The sequence below is a fragment of the Podarcis erhardii genome (assembly GCF_964252035.2).
Source record: "Podarcis erhardii genome assembly, chromosome: 5".
NCBI classification, from domain to species: Eukaryota; Metazoa; Chordata; class Lepidosauria; order Squamata; family Lacertidae; genus Podarcis; species Podarcis erhardii.
In genome coordinates this window covers 60470994-60489220 of record NC_138509.1, presented here as the reverse complement: position 1 = coordinate 60489220, position 18227 = coordinate 60470994, and the positions used below count along the sequence as shown (strand labels likewise).

Genomic DNA, 18227 nt, shown 5'->3' with positions numbered 1-18227 from the left:
GAACTTTATGTTTAATTAAACTGGGTTGGCTTCAGTTATTGAACATGAAATAGCTGCTAATTGATTGAGAACACAGCCACTGAGGTTCAACAGCTTTGTAATAAATGCATCTCTTATGGCACAGTTGTTAAAGCTAAATATATTTTAATCATCAATTTTGTATTTAATTAGGATCCTGAACCCATCTCATTACATAAAAATTAAATCCTTATTTCAGACTCTTGGAGCCTGACCATATAACTGCACGCTGGGCTTGCAAAAGGGTTGCTGACAAGTCATTTTGTTATGTAGTGCTTGGCCCCTATGTAAGAAATGTGCTGGAAAGAAATGTGAAAATGATGTGTCTTTATCTAGAAATGGATGCAGCTGCTAGCTTGAGAAGCCGTGTGAAAGCAGGTCTTATTATTGGCATGGCTTCAATGGCTTCAATGTGATTAAGAAGAAAAGGCCTAACAATTCCTGTTTTATTTAAGGGACTACCCCTGTCAATTTCATGAGGCTCATGAGATGTCATGGAGGGGATGGTCCGACCCAAAGGAGAAGTGGGAGGAGATGGGGAATTGGAGAATCCTTGGGAAAGTCCCAGTGGGATGGGGATGGTGGAATTGGGGCCCCAAGAAGTGTCAGATGCTGAGGGAGGTCTTGGTCCCTCCTTAGGGTCTGAAACTCCTGTTTCAAGTAGATTGTCAAAGGAACGTCCCTAACCTAACCCCTCCTCCTCTCAGTGAGGAGCCTGCTTCTTCTGGCAAACTGGTGCACTGGTGTGAGCAAACCTCACAGAGCTAAGCCACTCAAAGAAGTGCCTGTTTGCTTGCTGAGTCCCAGGACTCTGGCCCCTTGCTGAGCCCACACCACTCTTCCTAAGGAAGGTGCAAGGTGGGTGTCATTTGTTGGATCAACGCCTCAGCTTCTGTTCCACGGCATATAACTTAGGTAACTTACATTCATTTCAGTGCAAAGGAAATGTGAAGATAATCTAAATCCCTGTGATCAACTATGTATTATTTGCAGAATTAAAATAACCACCAGCAGCAATGTAAATGAATGCCGTCCTATTCACTTGACTAATTTCTATTCCTGATGGCAAGCAAACACACGAATTGCAGCAATTTCTGCTTCCTCCTTCATTTTTTGTTGGAATTCTCTGACATCCCTAATCACACTAGATTTCTGGTATAAAGAAGCCAGCTTTATCCCTTGTGTTAGATTCCTGAAAGAGAAATAATGGAATATTTCACGTTTTGGCTCTAATCCTCAACATATTTCCTCTGAAGTAAGTCCTATTGGTTTTGACTGCATTGGCTTTCAAGGAACCATTATTAGGGTTGGAGTCTTATTTCAATTTCCAGAAGATTATTCAATTATAACGTCTATGTATAACTTTCCCAGGCTATTTGTCTGGGAAAGAACATGTCTCCTGCCCTTTCCCCTCATCTTGGGACACCTCTGATTCCATATTCTCCTTGCAAGTTAGCCACTACTGTCACTTGGTTCCTTGATGGGACAATTGGTTCCTAATCTCCCTTGGTTCCGCTCCTTCCTTCTGGGCCGTGTTCAGAAAGTGGTGTTGGGGGATGAGTGTTCAGACCCCTGGGCTCTCACTTGTGGGGTGCCTCAAGGTTCTGTCCTCTCCCCCATGCTTTTTAACTACATGCAGCCGCTGGGAGAGACCATAAGAGGGTTTGGGCTGGGTGTTCATCAGTATGCAGATGATACCCAGCTCTACCTCTCTTTAAAATCAGAACCAGTGAAGGCAGTGAAGGTCCTGGGTGAGTGTCTGGAGGTGGTTGGAGGATGGATGGCAGCTAACAGATTGAGGTTGAATCCTGACAAGACAGAAGTACTTTTTGGGGGGGACAGGAGGCGGACAGGTACGGAGGACTCCCTGGTCCTGAATGGTAACTGTGCCCTTGAAGGACCAGGTGTGCAGCCTGGGAGTCATTTTGGACTCACAGCTGTCCACAGAGGCACAGGTCAATTCTGCATCCAGGGCAGCTGTTTACCAGCTTCATCTGGTACACAGGCTGAGACCCTACCTGCCTGCAGACTGTCTCGCCAGAGTGGTGCATGCTCTAATTATCTCTTGCTTGGACTACTGCAATGCCCTCTACGTGGGGCTACCTTTGAAGGTGACCCAGAAACTACAACTAATCCAGAATGTGGCAGCTAGACTGGTGACTGAGAGTGGCCGCCGAGACCACATAACACCAGTCTTGAAAGACCTACATTGGCTCCCAGTATGTTTCTGGGCACAATTCAAACTGTTGGTGCTGACCTTTAAAGCCCTAAATGGCCTTGGTCCAGTATACCTGAAGGAGCGTCTCCACCCCCATTGTTCTGCCCGGACACTGAGGTCCAGTGCCGAGGGCTTTCTGGTGGTTCCCTCACTGCAAGAAGCAAAGTTACAGGGAACCAGGCAGAGGGCCTTCTCGGTAGTGGCACCTGCCCTGTGGAACGCCCTCCCACCAGATGTCAAAGAGAAATCAACTACCAGACTTTTAGAAGACATCTGAAGGCAGCCCTGTTTAGGGAAGCACTATTGTAGTTTAATATTTTGTTGGAAGCTGCCCAGAGTGGCTGGGGAAACCCAGCCAGATGGTTGGGGAATAAATAAATAAATAAATAAATAAATAAATAAATAATAATTAATTAATTTAATTTTGTGCGCACACACCACCCAAACCTTCTGGGCCTCTCAACTGGGTTCTAAACCATAAGGAGGGAATCTGCTGGCATGGAGGTGGATGCAATTGATCAATATGTATCTATCGTTTGATCTTTCTATATATGTACATTCCATTTTGTCTTTCAAGGAGGGGTTCTAATCTGGAATCAGCAAACAGTTCCTGCATTTCTTCCCCATTCCCCTTCTAGCTCTTTTCCAACTTCCTGTACAGGCTTTTCTGTCTGGTGTGATTAACCATCTAGTACTGAGATTAGGGTACAATATCTCTGTGACATTAATCACTGCATGGCATATGCAAATAGGCACAGTCATGTGAATTATATTTACATTTCTCCTCAGGAAGAAGAACTGAATCTATTCAGGCATCTACTCAGCCTTTATTGGCCTGAAGCAGAATCAAACCAGAACTGCAGTCACAGCTGTACCTGAACTGGAACCAAACTAATAATCTGTAATGATTTGATTCCCTGCCCAGAAACCCTTGTACCAGAAGATGCACCCCTGTAGCATCTTGCCAACCTGGTGCCCTCCAGGTATTTTGGTTGTTTAAGAGTTGTAGTGCACGGCAGTTGGAAGGTGCCAGGTTAGCAAAGGCTGGTGTGACCCTTAACCAAGAGAGCTGCCACCTATGACAAAAAGTTCAAGGCCATTTCATAAAAGGCCTACACAACATTCACCAGACACTTGGATATTTCCTGTAGAAGACGTTTACTTTCTAACGGTGCGTTCCTAACCATTTCCGTTCAGAAGTAAGTCCCACTGAGTTCACTTGGTGTTACTCACAGGTAACTGGGGTTGCAGCCTTAGTTGCCATCCTTCCTGCCAGTGCAGTCAAGGTGGTCCTCCATGGTTAATAATGGCTTCCAGTTGAAGAGTTGTGATAGATATAAAGAAAAAGGAGTGGGCATAGAAGAGAAGGGAAGAGGAGCGCAGACAAATTCAGATACCAACTGATATCTTACATAATCAAACATGAAAGCCGAGCAGCTTATGTTACATTGGAGCTCGGCTGGCCAGTGGAGAAGAAAACAGAAAACAGAAATAAATGCTCATGAGATGTGCCTGAGCGTACGTTTCAGCCTTTCCTTCTGATTATGCCACATGAGAATTAATTTAAGACGGAATTATACTCTTTTGATCTTTGTGCTAATTTGTTTGGTGCATGATCAACTGCTTCTATAAGTAGGCGAGTAGGAACACATGAGAAGGATCGGGGGATAGGAGGGTAACAGCAGCAGACTGTAAGGTCAGCTTTGGAACATTTGCTGCTTCTGTTTGAACGGGCTCCTGCTGTGGCGTATCCAGCCAACAGCTAGAGAGTCCCCTTCTAACATTACGTGGAGGGAAATAGGAACTATCATTTTTTATCAAGTGCATGAGACACCCATATCATAATGCTAACCAGAAACCTAGCTAAACATTTGGAAAATGTTATTGTCCAAATAACAAAGGTTACTGAATTTTGGGGAAAGCATATTTGGAGATATTGAACAAAATATTGAAGGAGATTCCAAAACTATTTTGACGCAATTTCTCAAACAAGGATCCATATGTCAAAATAAGCACGTTTTCCTGCAGCATGAGCTGCCTTCAGATGATCAGTCTGAATGCACAAAGGGGCACACAGGAATTTGTAGGGCAAGCCCCCTTTCCCTTAATAATACTGCATATACTGGACATGGTCCCTGCCTGATGTGTGCTTGGAGCGGCTGCCTTACTCAGGTTGGGTCTCCAAGACAGGATGGGAACCCTGATTGACTAGCACTTCCATCTGTGTTGGAAATCCTATGTGCAAATGAGCCACTCGCCTTCTGACTCATGCTGACCACTCATTGGCCAGAGAGTGCACCTGTCATTTAGGGACACTGAGGTACAGTGTTTTCGAGTTGGGTGGGGTTCCTTCTGACCATTTATGCTTGCCCCTTTGCACATTCAAACTGAGCATCTGAAGAGGACTAGAGCTAAAGGTTTATTGTTTCAGACAACATATACGAGGCATAGGCAAACTCGGCCCTCCAAATGTTTTGAGACTACGACTCCCATCATTCCTAGCTAACAGGACCATTGGTCAAGGTTGATGGGAATTGTAGTCTCAAAACATCTGGAGGGCCGAGTTTGCCTATGCTTGACATATACCGTACTGGCCTGAATATAAGCCTCACTTTTTCCCCAAATTCTGACTGCGAAAAGTTAAAGTGCGGCTTATTTGCGACCTTATGATATGCAGCCAGGAGCCAGGGCAAACAGTACCAGGAGCGTGGTTAAGCGCTCCGGTTAAGCGCTCTGTGTGTAGTCCCTTGTCCTCTCCCCCAAGGCTGGGAAGGGAGAGAGCGAGGAAGGGGAAAGGCTGCCGGCAACACAGCGCGGCTCTCGCCCCCCGCTCAGGATGCAGCCAGGAGCAACAAGAAATGGAGCGGCTTATATTCGGGTATTTTTCTCTCTCTCTCCCCCCCCCCTCAATTTTAAAGGTGTGGCTTATATTCAGGCCAGTACGGTACTACCCAAACATTAACACATACCCCCTGACGTTTCTCAGATGAAAATACAGTGGTACCTCGGGTTAAGTACTTAATTCGTTCCGGAGGTCCATTCTTAACCTGAAACTGTTCTTAACCTGAAGCAGCACTTTAGCTAATGGGGCCTCCCACTGCCGCCGCACAATTTCTGTTCTCATCCTGAAGCAAAGTTATTAACCTGAAGCACTATTTCTGGGTTAGCGGAGTCTGTAACCTGAAGCGTATGTAACCTGAAGCGTATGTAACCTGAGGTACCACTGTAGGGACCTTTCTCACCCTCACAACTGACCCTCCTCAAACCCCCCCCCCATTTTTTGCTCCCCACCCCCATAGAACATTTCCTAGCAGAAGAAAGGCAAGTGTCGCAATGGGTCACAGCACACACACCCTCAACAATCCTGAGAAAACCCCTCAATCCTGATTATTTTATTCTTTGGTAGATTTATAAAAAGAAAAACATATACCGATAAATTTTAGAAAGGGGCAAGATTAGATGTGTATGCAAAGCTTAAAAAAAACAACAACCAAGACTCCTTGTGCTCCTTAGGCTCCCCATTTCTTTCCGCCCTGGACTGCCTTGCCCTCTACCTGCCCTGGGGAGCCAGTGCTGGGCCTCAGTGGCAGCAACCTCTCCTCCTCCTCCCCCGTTCTCCAGCAGCCGCTACAGTGGAGAGGCCATGGAGATAAAACGGGATGCTCCCGCACAGCTACCGCCGCTCAGGACAAGTGCTGGATCACCCTCTTCCCTGAGCTCAGTGGTGGCAGTGCTGGCAAGGGAAACAGCGACATGCCAGGATCAAATCAGAACCTGGGATGGCTTTCATAATTTCAGGACTGTCCCTGGAAAATTGGGACACTTGGCACGCATGTTAACGTTTTTTTAGAAGTTCAAAAGGATGAACTCTCATCGAAGTCCTTAGTGTTTCAATCAGTTTGTGTCTCATTCAGATGAAGTTGTAGCAGTTAAATAGGAAGGCTTGCTGATGTACGCATGAGATACACTTTCAATTTATGCTGATTACTGGAACGTATAGACCTAAACTGCATGTTGCACACAGATGTGCTTAATAAAACCCTGCCAGCTGCTTCTTTTAGTCAAGGCAACCGAGAAAGGAGTTTTGTAGTAGTGAAGTGCTGATGATTTCATGGAGGGTAAGGCTGTCGATAGGGACACGGGTGGTGCTGTGGGTTAAACCACAGAGCCTAGGGCTTGCCGATCAGAAGGTCGGCGGTTCGAATCCCCATGATGGGGTGAGCTCCCGTTGCTCGGTCCCTGCTCCTGCCAACCTAGCAGTTCGAAAGCATGTCAAAGTGCAAGTAGATAAATAGGTACCGCTCCGGCGGGAAGGTAAACGCCGTTTCCGTGTGCTGCTCTGGTTTGCCAGAAGCGGCTTAGTCATGGTGGCCACATGACCCGGAAGCTGTACGCTGGCTCCCTCAGCCAATAAAGCGAGATGAGTGCCACAACCCCAGAGTCGGTCACGACTGGACCTAATGGTCAGGGTTCCCTTTACCTTTAAGGCTGTCGATGGTTTCCAGCCTAAGGTTACCAGACGTCCCCGTTTCTTGGGGACAGTCCCTGTATTTACAAATCAGTCCCCGTGATAAAATCCATCTATTTAGTAGGAAGTTGAAAAGTGTCCCCGGATTCATTGAAAAAAATCTGGTAACCTTATTCTAGCCAATATGGCCTGGCTCTGCCTCCTCAATCAGAGGCAGCAGTGCTTTTGGATACCAGTTACTCGAAACAGCAGGAGGTGAGAGGGCTCTTGCATGTGGCTCCTGCTAGCAGATTTCCCACAGGCATCCAATTGGCCAGTGTGAGAACAGCATGCTGGACTACATGGCCCATTGGCCTGATCCAGCAGGCTCTTATGTTCTTACAAGGATGGGCCTTCCTCTTCCCCCTGCCTTTCTGTTGCAATGTCCTTTTACAGAGCTTCTCCCTGCACCCACTACATGCCGGGTGTTTAAGATCTGTGCTCATTGGATGGATTTTGTTCGTTTAGTTAGCATTACGTTTATATTAGAAGCAATTCATTGCAAGCAGTGAACACCTTTCCCCCCTCAAGGAACTCCAGGTGGTATACAGATTTCTCTTCCTCCCCATTTTATCGTCACAACAACCCTGTGTAGTAGGTTAGGCTGAAACAGAGAGTGTCTGGGCTGTGGTCACCTACCGTGCTTTATGGTTGAGTTGGGATTATGTTGAATCATACTCTGCAAAAGAGAGGGCTGGGGTCAAATTGCAGTAGGGATGTGACAATTGGGAAAAGGTCAGTGCCCTGATGAGGTTGGAAATCGCCCCAACCCTGGTCATCAGATAGTTTGACCAGTAGGAAGGAGGTGATAAGCCAGGCTTCCTCAAACTCGGCCCTCCAGATGTTTTTGGCCTACAACTCCCATGATCCCTAGCTAGCAGGACCAGTGGTCAGGGATGATGGGAATTCTAGTCTCAAAATATCTGGAGGGCCAAGGTTGAGGAAGCCTTTATAAACCCCCTCCTCCACTGGTCTACATACTTTCATACACACATATATATACCTCTATATATATACCTCTCTCTATATATACCTCTCCTCTCTCTCTCTCAATCCATTTCCGTTAAAAAGAACCCAGATTAAGGAAGGAAGGATGATGTGAACTGATTGTAAACACTGCAAAATAATGTGATAAATACTTGTGAGCACTAAAGGGTAGATGGAAGGTTACTGCCTGAGATTTAGCCTGCTGCTTTCTGAATCTGCTGTTGCCTTAAGGTGTGGTTCCCTTATCTCTGAACTCCACCATGCCTTTAACATCCAATGGATACAGATTTTCAAGTCAGTATTTTTCTCTTGTATTATTAACTCTTCAGTAGGAAGTGAGTTTGTCATGTGTGACAGTTATGGGGTGATGAGAAGCAGATTTTGGAGGTACCTATTCCTTAGTAATGTACTGGTCACCTTGGAACAGATGGTTTCTCTCCTGCGGTTCTCCTCAGACGTGTATTTGGCTGATCTTTATGAGTACCCAAAGGATCATCCCAACCTTTAAATGTTTTTATATCCTCCCCCACCCTAACCCCCCTCCATCATAATCCTAAATGTAGCGCAACCTCCTGGCTTATAAAACAAAAACACCTCATCAAGACAGGGGTGAGCAGAAGGTAGATCAGAATCTACTGGAATGTCTCTGACTGATTTGCTGTAGATCACCTGAGATTTTTGACTGACCAGTTGTTTAGCAATTGCAAACACCTACTCCCCCCCCCCTCTCCCACCACACCCCCCAACATTAGGATGCTGAAATAAAGAAAGCCCTGGGAATAACCAGGAAAATGGCTAAGAATGTTCACAGATAATTATGCAAAGTGACCTTTTTTCTAGAGGGGTTAGGAAAAGAAAAATATCAACAATTTTCTCTGAAACGTTCTGAGAAATTTGGTCTCAGCTCTAAATGGAAATGTTTTCAGGCCTTTACAGTTCCCTAGTACCCCAATACCCCTAAGAGATTAGACCGTGTTATTATCAAAATATAGAACTGCACTCATCTTAATTATAGCGTACAGAAGGAACCATGGTGCATAATGCCAAGAGGGCATATTGTTTTTACAATCAAGGTTGTTACAAAAGCAGCTAAATTGGTCCGTCCCCCCCCCCCCGCCTTCAAGCAGCGATACAAGGTGTTTTTAGCCAGGGAATCACACGAACCTGCAACTTTATATTTTCTTAAGCTTGAATGAAACATGACCTATTCCCTCCCCCCGTATTTCTGTTAATCCCAAACCAGAACAGATCAATATATATGTAAAAAGGATCAAACAGCTTGATTAATCACTTATCAGCCAGTTTAGGTTGCACAGTTCTAGTTGACTGGGAGGTCTTGTGCAACAAACCTGTTTTCCCCATTGAATATCAGACCTTTCTGTGATATGGAAAGCGATGGAAAAAATGCCCTGGAAAGTGTGGGATGGAACATTGTCTAATGTCAGGGCACCAGCCAATAATAAATCACATGGAGTAAGTGAGTTAACTCTTTATTTGAAGAAATAAAGAAGACCTGCTCAGGGGTCCCAGGCCTAATGAGTATGGCAACTCTTCTCGTGGGTCTTGTCCCTATGAGGCAGTTGCGGAGGCTGAAAGTCCCCGCCTTCCCACAGCAGCCTAAATCTCCCACTCCCACAGGTCCTTCCCAAGCAATCTGATACTCCACCAACATGCCTGTCTCTGCACCTCCCTCTTCATACCTCTACAGGTCCTGGGAGCCTAGGGTGCAGGAAGGCTTGTTGCAGCAGAAAGAGGAGACTCTCTGGCTTCTTCATCAGCCTGATTCCTGCTTCGGATTCTGATTTAGGACTTCCCTCTGTCACATATTCTTGCAGCTCACTAAACCTTGTTACCTCTTCAGCTTCCAACACCTCCTCCTCCCAAGCTTCCCCCTCTTCTTCCTCTGACCACTTCCTCTGACTGTCCCACCACCAATTCCCAGGATCTGAACCATCTTCTCTTGGGGGTTCCCTAGCTAGTGCCTCCCACTCTTCCTGTGTCCAGCCAGTCCATGACATCTAATCTCTCTGTAAACACACCAGGATGAATGTTTAGTAGACAGGTCTTGTACATGAGCTGGAGGTGGGGGTTGCACCAGGTAGTCGTGCATGCCCATTACAGATCCTCCAACTGTCCCTATTTTCCAGGGACATCCCTAGTTTAGAGAAGCCGTCCCAGTTTCTGATTTGATCTTGGAATGTCCCACTTTTCCTTAGGATACCCCTATTTTCATTGGAGAAATGTTGGAGGGTATGGAATTATCTGGCTCCCGAGCCATCTGAAGGCAATTCTCTATAGGGAATGTTTTTTTAAAATGTTTAATGTGAGAGCCAGTGTGGTAGGGTGGTGAAGAGCGGTGGACTCGTAATCTGGTGAACTGGGTTCGATTCCCCGCTCTTCCACATGCAGCTGCTGGGTGACCTTGGGCTAGTCACACTTCTCTGAAGTCTCTCAGCCTCATTCACCTCACATAATGTTTGTTGTGGGGGAGGAAGGGAAAGGAGATTGTGAGCCGCTTTGAGACTCGTTAGGGTAGTGATAAAGCGGGATATCAAATCCAAACTCTTCTTCTTATTATTATGTTTTTATATATGTTGAAAGCTGCATGGAGTGGCTTGGGAAACCCAGGAAGATGTGTGGGGTATAAATGGTAAAATTATCATGATGGAATGGGACGTCCCTATGTTCATCGGAGATATGTTGGAGGGTATGCCATCAGCTCCTCACCCTGGGATCTGTGTGTATAGCTGTTTGTGTGAAAGTTGCCCTCTCTGCAGGCCCTGTGCTGGATACAGAGGTGCCTGGTGGAATGGCTGCTCAACATGACAGCAGAGCCCTGAGACTTCTTGGCACAGCCCTGCTCTCCTGTTGCTTTTACTCATAATGCTCAAGTACATAAGAACAAGAAAGACCCTGCTGGAGCAGGCCAAAGACCCATATCATTCAGCATCCTGTTTTCACGGTGTCCAACCAGAAACAGGCCTATGGGAAGCCCATCAAGCACAGCACTGTTGTCACAGTAGACAAGCAGATGATGTCTATGGAAAGCCTGTAAGCAGGCCCTGGGTGCAACAACCTTCTCCCTACTTGTGATTCCCTGCAACTAGTATTCAGAAGAATACTGCCTCCAGCAGTGGAGGCATAACATGTATTGAGGTAGAACATATACAGGGAGAATTCGTTACCCATTCGGTTTGCCTAGGCTTCTTTACTGTGCCCTCTTCAAGCATGGAAGAAACTTCCAAGCAGTTCAAAAGCTTCTCTTCTGACAAGTTTAAAATAAATCCCACCATTGTGTCTGTGCAGCTAAAACTCCATTTTCCAGCTGCATCCCCTTTTTTACACCCAGAATGTTGTCAAGTCTCTGGTACGACTGCGAACAAATCAGGCTACTAAAAACCTCTTGTTGTGACATCATATACATAAAAAGGGTATTCCCACGAGTGCAATGCTGTTTGTGAATGAGGCCTGAGAATTCAACTCTTCCCATAGCTTTAACTCAATTTTAATGGCGACTCGTAGCTATCTAGAGATAACGGCTTGGCTTTCATAGAGAAGTTTTCACAGATACATTAATCAGGCTTTGGATTTTCCAGCATCTACTAAAATCTTTATTGCTACTTAGTCACACATTCACCCAGCCAACACTCGCCGCCAGTTGAAGCCAAACTTCACTCATCATTGTCTGTGATTTAGCTAGCATCTTCTACAGCTATGTACTAAATGGAAGTTCAGCAGCACTTAGATTTTGCGATGCATTACATCTAATTTCTCAAGTAATTAATTTGTTAGGTAGCTTAATGAAACCCAGACGCTATAACTGCGACATGATTTCAGACATCATTTAAAAAGGTGAAAGACTCATGGGTATCATACCGGCCCATGGCAGACATACCACTGGCTCCCTGGGAAACAATGGTTTGCAAACTGGGAGCCAGCCTTTTCTTAATCTCTGGGGTGTTCTCCCTCCTTTCTGAGCATTAAACGTGGTTTCACATTACACTTGCACCCAAACAAGCCATGGTTAACACAAACCAAGTGCGCTGTGACCATGGTTTGCAAACACTTTGAAGACTGTGATTACCATCTGTGGTTTTTGAGGGGATTATTGTTTGTCGGTTATGATTTGCATCATACACATAAGATGCAAACCATGGTTAATCTGAGAAAAGGAAAGAAGGGGAATTACTTCCTGTGTCTGAGTGGGCTAAGAAGGGAGTACCCAACCTCTTTGGGAGAAAAGATATCTCATGTGGCAGTTGCTGCCAGAGCAAGTGAAGTATTTTTGCCTATTCTTATTGAAACAAAGTCTGCTATTGAGGAAGTTAGGTGCTGGGTTGCTGCACAGCAATAGAAGCAGATTTCTCCTTAAAACTATGGGTCAGTGAAAGGGGTAAAGCAAGTGCTTGAAGGGTTTTCCTTGTGTCACTTTATGTATGTGTTGATTGGCCTCTGGGGAAAGGAAATGTGTTGATTGGCCACTGGGGAAAGGAAATCCAATCTCTTAATCTGTAATTCTGACAGCAAAAGTGGAACAGGAATACATACACTGGATAATATATTAATTGGCCCCCCTTTCTTAGACCTACATGCCTAGGGCTGGCAGCTACGAGTCTACTGTACTATAAAATGGCACTGGGTTGGCTCTCCTGTTATACATTTTTATGAAGTGGGGCTCCACTGTTCTCCAGGTGTATGGCCAAACTAGTTATGTATCACAGTCATGAGTTTGTTACACACGGGCTGTATACACACTGTACATTTAAAGCACATTTGAAGTGCACCCCCCCAAAAAAGAATTATGGATACTATAGTTTCTTAAGGGTTGCTAGGAACTGTAATTTTGTGAGGGGTAAACTACAGTATCCAGAATTCTTTGAGGAGAAGAATGTGCTTTAATGAAAAGTTGTATACACAGCTTCATAGTTGCTCCAATCACATATAACGTAGAGGAACGGAGGTCTACTTTTTACACAAAATATGAGCCCAGAGGAGAGGGGCTTGAAATCTCCCCCCTTTCCCTGTGTTACCTTGTGCTTTAGTAGCTCTGAAGCACTTAGCCCTCAAAAGTGAACCAAGCATGGGGGGGAAATCACTTATTTTAAAAAATCATTTATTATTATATTTATGTCTCATTTCCACTGCCACTGGAGCTCTAGATGGTGTACATCATTGTTCCTATCCCTATCTAATCCTCACAATAACCCTGTGAGATAAGTTAGGCTGAGAGACCATGACTGGCCCAAGGTGAGCTTCCTGAGCAGGAATTTGAACCCTGGTCTTCCAGGTCCTAGACCTTTGATCTAACCACTTCACTGCAATGCAGTGTTGTGTAGTGCTAGGTAGGGTGGGGTGGGTTGTAAACAATTTTCCTTCTCCTCTGTAACAAAACTCTATTTAGTATAGCCCGGAGTTATGTTTCTGGGTCCACCAGCTTTACAGTGGTACCTTGGGTTACATATGCTTCAGGTTACATACACTTCAGGTTACAGACTCCGCTAACCCAGAAATAGTACCTCAGGTTAAGAACTTTGCTTCAGGATGAGAACAGAAATCGTGTGGTGGTGTCGTGGCAGCAGCGGGAGGCCCCAGTAGCTAAAGTGGTGCTTCAGGTTAAGAACAGTTTCAGGTTAAGAATGGGCCTCCGGAACGAATTAAGTACTTAACCCAAGGTACCACTGTATCGGTGTTTGTGAACAAGACAAACTGCATGTTCAACATACCTCTGTGATTGCCCTGTAAGGTAAAGGGTAAAGGGGACCCCTGACCATTAGGTCCAGTCGTGACCGACTCTGGAGTTCATCTCGCTTTATTGGCTGAGGGAGCCTGGCGAACCAGAGCAGCGCACGGAAATGCCGTTTACCTTCCCACCGGAGCGGTACCTATTTATCTACTTGCACTTTGACGTGCTTTCGAACTGCTAGGTTGGCAGGAGCAGGGACCGAGCAACGTGAGCTCACCCTGTCGCGGGGATTCTAACCGCCGACCTTCTGATCAGCAATTCCTAGGCTCTGCGGTTTAACCCACAGCGCCACCTGCGTCCCTGTAGTTTGATCCAAAGAAAGCCTGTGGTGGGGAAAACAGAACTCTCGCCAGACCAACAGTTTGTCTCACTTGGTAACTTAATAGGAGGAGGTGTTTTGATCATTAGCTGCTACTGCTGTGCAACATAGCCAGATAGGGCTTCCATTAATTACACGTGAAGTCATCTCTGGCAAACTTCCAGCAAGGGATGGGGGCTTGCTCAAAACTAGTAATGTGAAAGAGCCAGATTCTTATGGGATAGCAGAAATAGGCAGATGGTTTTGCAGCATCACTAGCATAAAAGAAACTGATCCTTTTGAGACATGCAAGAAACATGGATTTTGTTAACAGATAAAGGGATTTGTCAAACAGACAGAAGTGTACCTACCTATTGGCTCCTTTCGTTTCTGTTCAATTGTTAGGTGGATTTTCACTATCCATCAAGTGCTTTTCTTCTTACTAACCTTGATTATTTTTAGTCCAACTACATCCCATGCAGTTTATTTCTGATTTAAAGCCTGTCCATTCCAACTCTGGGTCAATGGTTTCTCGACTGTCTTTGGTTAACAATGGAATTCCAGCTAGCCAGCCAAAATGAAAGCAATGACTTCAGGGACTGGCTCCACTTTCAAAGTGAAGCGCTGAGATAGGAATGTATGTCAGAGATAAGGAACTAAATGGAAACAATTAACATTGGCGTGAAAACGGATGTATGGAAGCAATTACCAAATGAATTGCAAAGAGATCTGTAGGACTCCAGACAGACAGGACTGCGTGTGCTCCTTGTGTCTGTAAGATTTGCCTTGCAAGGAAGGAATCCAGCACCTGAGGTCCTGAGAATCTGTTTTTATATTGTCAGAGACATGTGCTTTGCAAAAATGTGTATATCAGGGGAAATTCCATGCAAAAAAGGAATTTTGCACTGTAATGCTGAAGAATTTTCATACGGCAAGCTGATGTGGAAATGTGAAGAGCTGAACTGAAGGTTGGAAAAATGAAAAACCAAGAGAAGCTAACACTGTCCTATTTGCACACCCTTACCTGCAGGTTTAAAAAAGGCTAGTTCCACAGGATACATTTGTTAGCTCCATTTAGCTTGCATAGTCTGTAGAACAAACATTGCTAGCAGTTGGAGCAGAGGACATTAAGAGTGCATTTACTTACTTTTTCTTTATAAGAAAAGTGAAAAATCAATATGCCATTCCTGGCATTTTAAACTCTTTCTAAGTGACCTTTTAGTGACCTCACCTGCTCTTCCTTTCTTCCCAGAAGGCACCACTTCTCAAAAACATCTGCTTAGACCCCAAGGCTATTTTCTTCTACTCTTCAACTAGAAAGAAGGGCGGAAAAAGCAAACAGAGGAAGCAATTTTAATATAGATGCAATATGTTACTAAGGACTGCATCAGAATTTTCTCCTTCTGGAGGAGTGAGTCAGGAACAGCCTTGGAAAAGCCTGCCAATAGGCACACTTAAACAAGTAATGTTTTAGGCCTTAATGAATACATTAGAATAAACAAGGGAAGATGTTCAATAACACGAAGGGAACGCTTGTGCTGCTCTGAATAAGGCTGCCACCAACATTGACAAGGATTTTATTTGTATTTGTCCATTTATTAAAAAGAAAATTAGTAGATGGCCTATCTATAAAAATATCCAAGTGGTGAACAAAATGTAGAAATACAAAACAGTTACATTAAAACCATCATAGGTAAAGGTAAAGCGACCCCTGACCATTAGGTCCAGTCGTGACCGACTCTGGGGTTGCGGCACTCATCTCGCTTTATTGGCCGAGGGAGCCAGCGTACAGCTTCTGGGTCATGTGGCCAGCATGACTAAGCCACTTCTGGCGAACCAGAGCAGCGCACGGAAACGCCGTTTACATTCCCGCCGGAGCGGTACCTGTTTATCTACTTGCACTTTGACGTGCTTTCAAACTGCTAGGTTGGCAGGAGCAGGGACCGAGCAACGGGAGCTCACCCTGTCGCGGGGATTTGAACCGCCGACCTTCTGATCGGCAAGTCCTAGGCTCTGTGGTTTAACCCACAGCACCACCCGCTTCCGTCATAAAACAGCACTAAACAACAAGTAAGATTGCATCCTATAACAGGGAGTGGTGGAGCTACCCTCCTAAAACTGGCGCTGCTGCTTTGTACCTGGGACAGTGTCACAGAGGGGCAGAATGGCAGCAAGGTCAGGGCTGTGCAGGTGTACTAGCAGAACCAATCCAACCCTCCCACCAGTGCTCTAATGGAGCCCCAACCCTACTGTCAATCTGCCCTGTCCAGTTATATAGCAGCGATGCTGGGGTTGGGAGGATAGCTGCGCAGTACTGCCACACTGCATCAGTCACTCCTATGTTTAACAGTGTGAGCCACAGGCAAAACTAATAACAGTTCAGTTGACAAAAGTCTAATGAAATAGAAAAGTCTTCAGTAGGTTTCTAAAAGAGAAAATAGAAGTCAGTTGTCTTGTCCCTGCATCCAAGTTCCACTAAGCTGCTGCAATCACATTGAAGACCTTATCGTAGGGAGCGGCAAATATGGCAGCTAAAGTTTCTTTCAGTTTCCCATTTGTCCAGTCCTTAAGTCTCCACATTTCTTCAAAAGTTTGTCGTCGTCGTCATCATTTTATAAAACATGCTCATAAAAATCATCAGCATTTTAGTGCAATTTTTTCCAGATAGGCAATTTTTGTGTGTGTGTACAATTGTGCCTGAAATACACATTTTTGCAAGCAATATCCTCATAATGCATTTAATACTGTATTTTCATTAATACATTTATTTTATGCATGTTCTCGCCTAATATATACATTTTTGTCCACATTTATTTAGTTGGAGACCTGCATTACAAAATTTGGAGAACTGCAAAATTTGAAAAGTAGATGGGTTGTAATTCACATATTTTGTTGGAAAATGCGAATTACATAGAGGGAAAAGGAAATGCAAGGGCCCCTATTTTTCACCTGAAATTGAAATTTCATGCTCCCCCCACTCTCCCTGAGAAAAGTGCAAGCTCTAAGTGGATTTGGAATATGTTTAGGCACATAGGTCCAGTTGTGGGCGAGGTAGACTTGGTCCAGTCAAATCCCTCTGCAGCCACTTAACTAAGTAGGTGACCTTGAGCCAGTTAATGCCAGCCTATCCTAGTTTAGTTTTTGTATTATGGTCAAAGGAAAAATATGTTTAAAGGAAAATGTCATCCATCTATTCTCACATTTAGATGTTGCCCTTCTTCCTCAGAGCTGTTGGTGGCAAGGGAAAAAAAAAAAGGTATAAAGGAGAATTCCCTGGATGCCAAGATCCAGGTTTGGGGCAAATACTCTTTGGTGAGAGAACCCCAGCAGAGATTTAAAATCATAAAATATGCAGCAAAGTAGAGCGTGGAAATACATACTGTTAGATCTTTAAATTATACTTCCCTTAGCATAGAAAAAGAACACCTGTTTGGTAAGTTAAAAATGGTTTTCTTCATGTGCTTCTCCATACAGCATTCAGAAAAGACAAGCATTCCAAAGTAGTGAGTTTCTAAATTATTTGCATAGAAACACAAAAATGGCTTGCTTATGCCATGGAACATCCAGCTTAGACCTCCTTCCTGGAAGGGTTCTTATGGTGCAAAAAGGCTTCATAACCCTTCCTCCTAACGTGAAGGGGGTTGACCTAGCTAAGCCTGGCAGGACAGCTAACTCTATGGTCTTAACCCCTTCATACATTAATTAGAGATAAACATGTTGGCTATATGAGGCTGATTATCTCATACCCACCTCAGAGTTTTTACACTGATAAAATGGGGTAATAATTTTGGTGTTCCTTTAGCTAATTGGAAGAAGGAAAATATAGACATATGTGCACACACACATCTCTGTGTCAGACAAACAGAGAGAGCATGCCAGAATGAACTATTGCAGCCTGAATCCTGTGATAGTCCTACTTTAGAATATGTGGTTTGAGGGCAGAAACCTAAATGTTTTAGCAGGATTCAAATAGGATGAGATATTTCTGTGGATAATTAAGACATTTATGATTATAGCAGTGTGGTTAAAACCACACATTTTTCATCGCCTAAACCTTCCTGTAAGGGATTCTAGAAATTTCCCTTTCTGTAGGTGAGTCCACAAATGTCTTCTAGGGGGAAACTGAATTTCCCTGAAGTTTCTAATATTGGCTGTTCTCCAAGACATTGACTAATGACTTGAGCTGGGCTGGCTGCTATTGATGTCTCAGTAGGCAGCTACAATATGAGATAGCCATCCTTTGATGTTGTTTTGCTGCCATACCTATAAGTCATTTCTAACGGAAATGTTTACAAGGTCCAAATTAAGTAATATTTGCTTTCCCCAGTAGGGAGGTAATTGACTTACTGATTTCTTAGTGAAATAAGCATGCATTTTTTGTGGTTTCCATATCATGTTGTAGGAAGTGTGGATCCAATAGTCCATGAAAAACAGTCACCTTCTTGGTGTCCTTTAT

General features: G+C 44.5%; 1 protein-coding gene and 1 long non-coding RNA gene across 5 annotated transcripts in view; one reads left to right on the top strand and one right to left on the bottom strand.

Moving 5' to 3' along the window:
* Positions 1 to 18227, top strand: part of LOC309343017 (uncharacterized protein) — a 275823-nt gene that overhangs the window by 79422 nt on the left and 178174 nt on the right. The gene's annotated exons all lie outside the window — the stretch shown is intronic.
* LOC309343022 lies at positions 899 to 17001 on the bottom strand. Its single transcript, XR_014157078.1, has 4 exons — positions 16972 to 17001; positions 15003 to 15084; positions 3470 to 3546; positions 899 to 1210 (listed from the first exon to the last, which is right to left on the bottom strand). It is a non-coding gene; the product is annotated as an uncharacterized lncRNA (long non-coding RNA).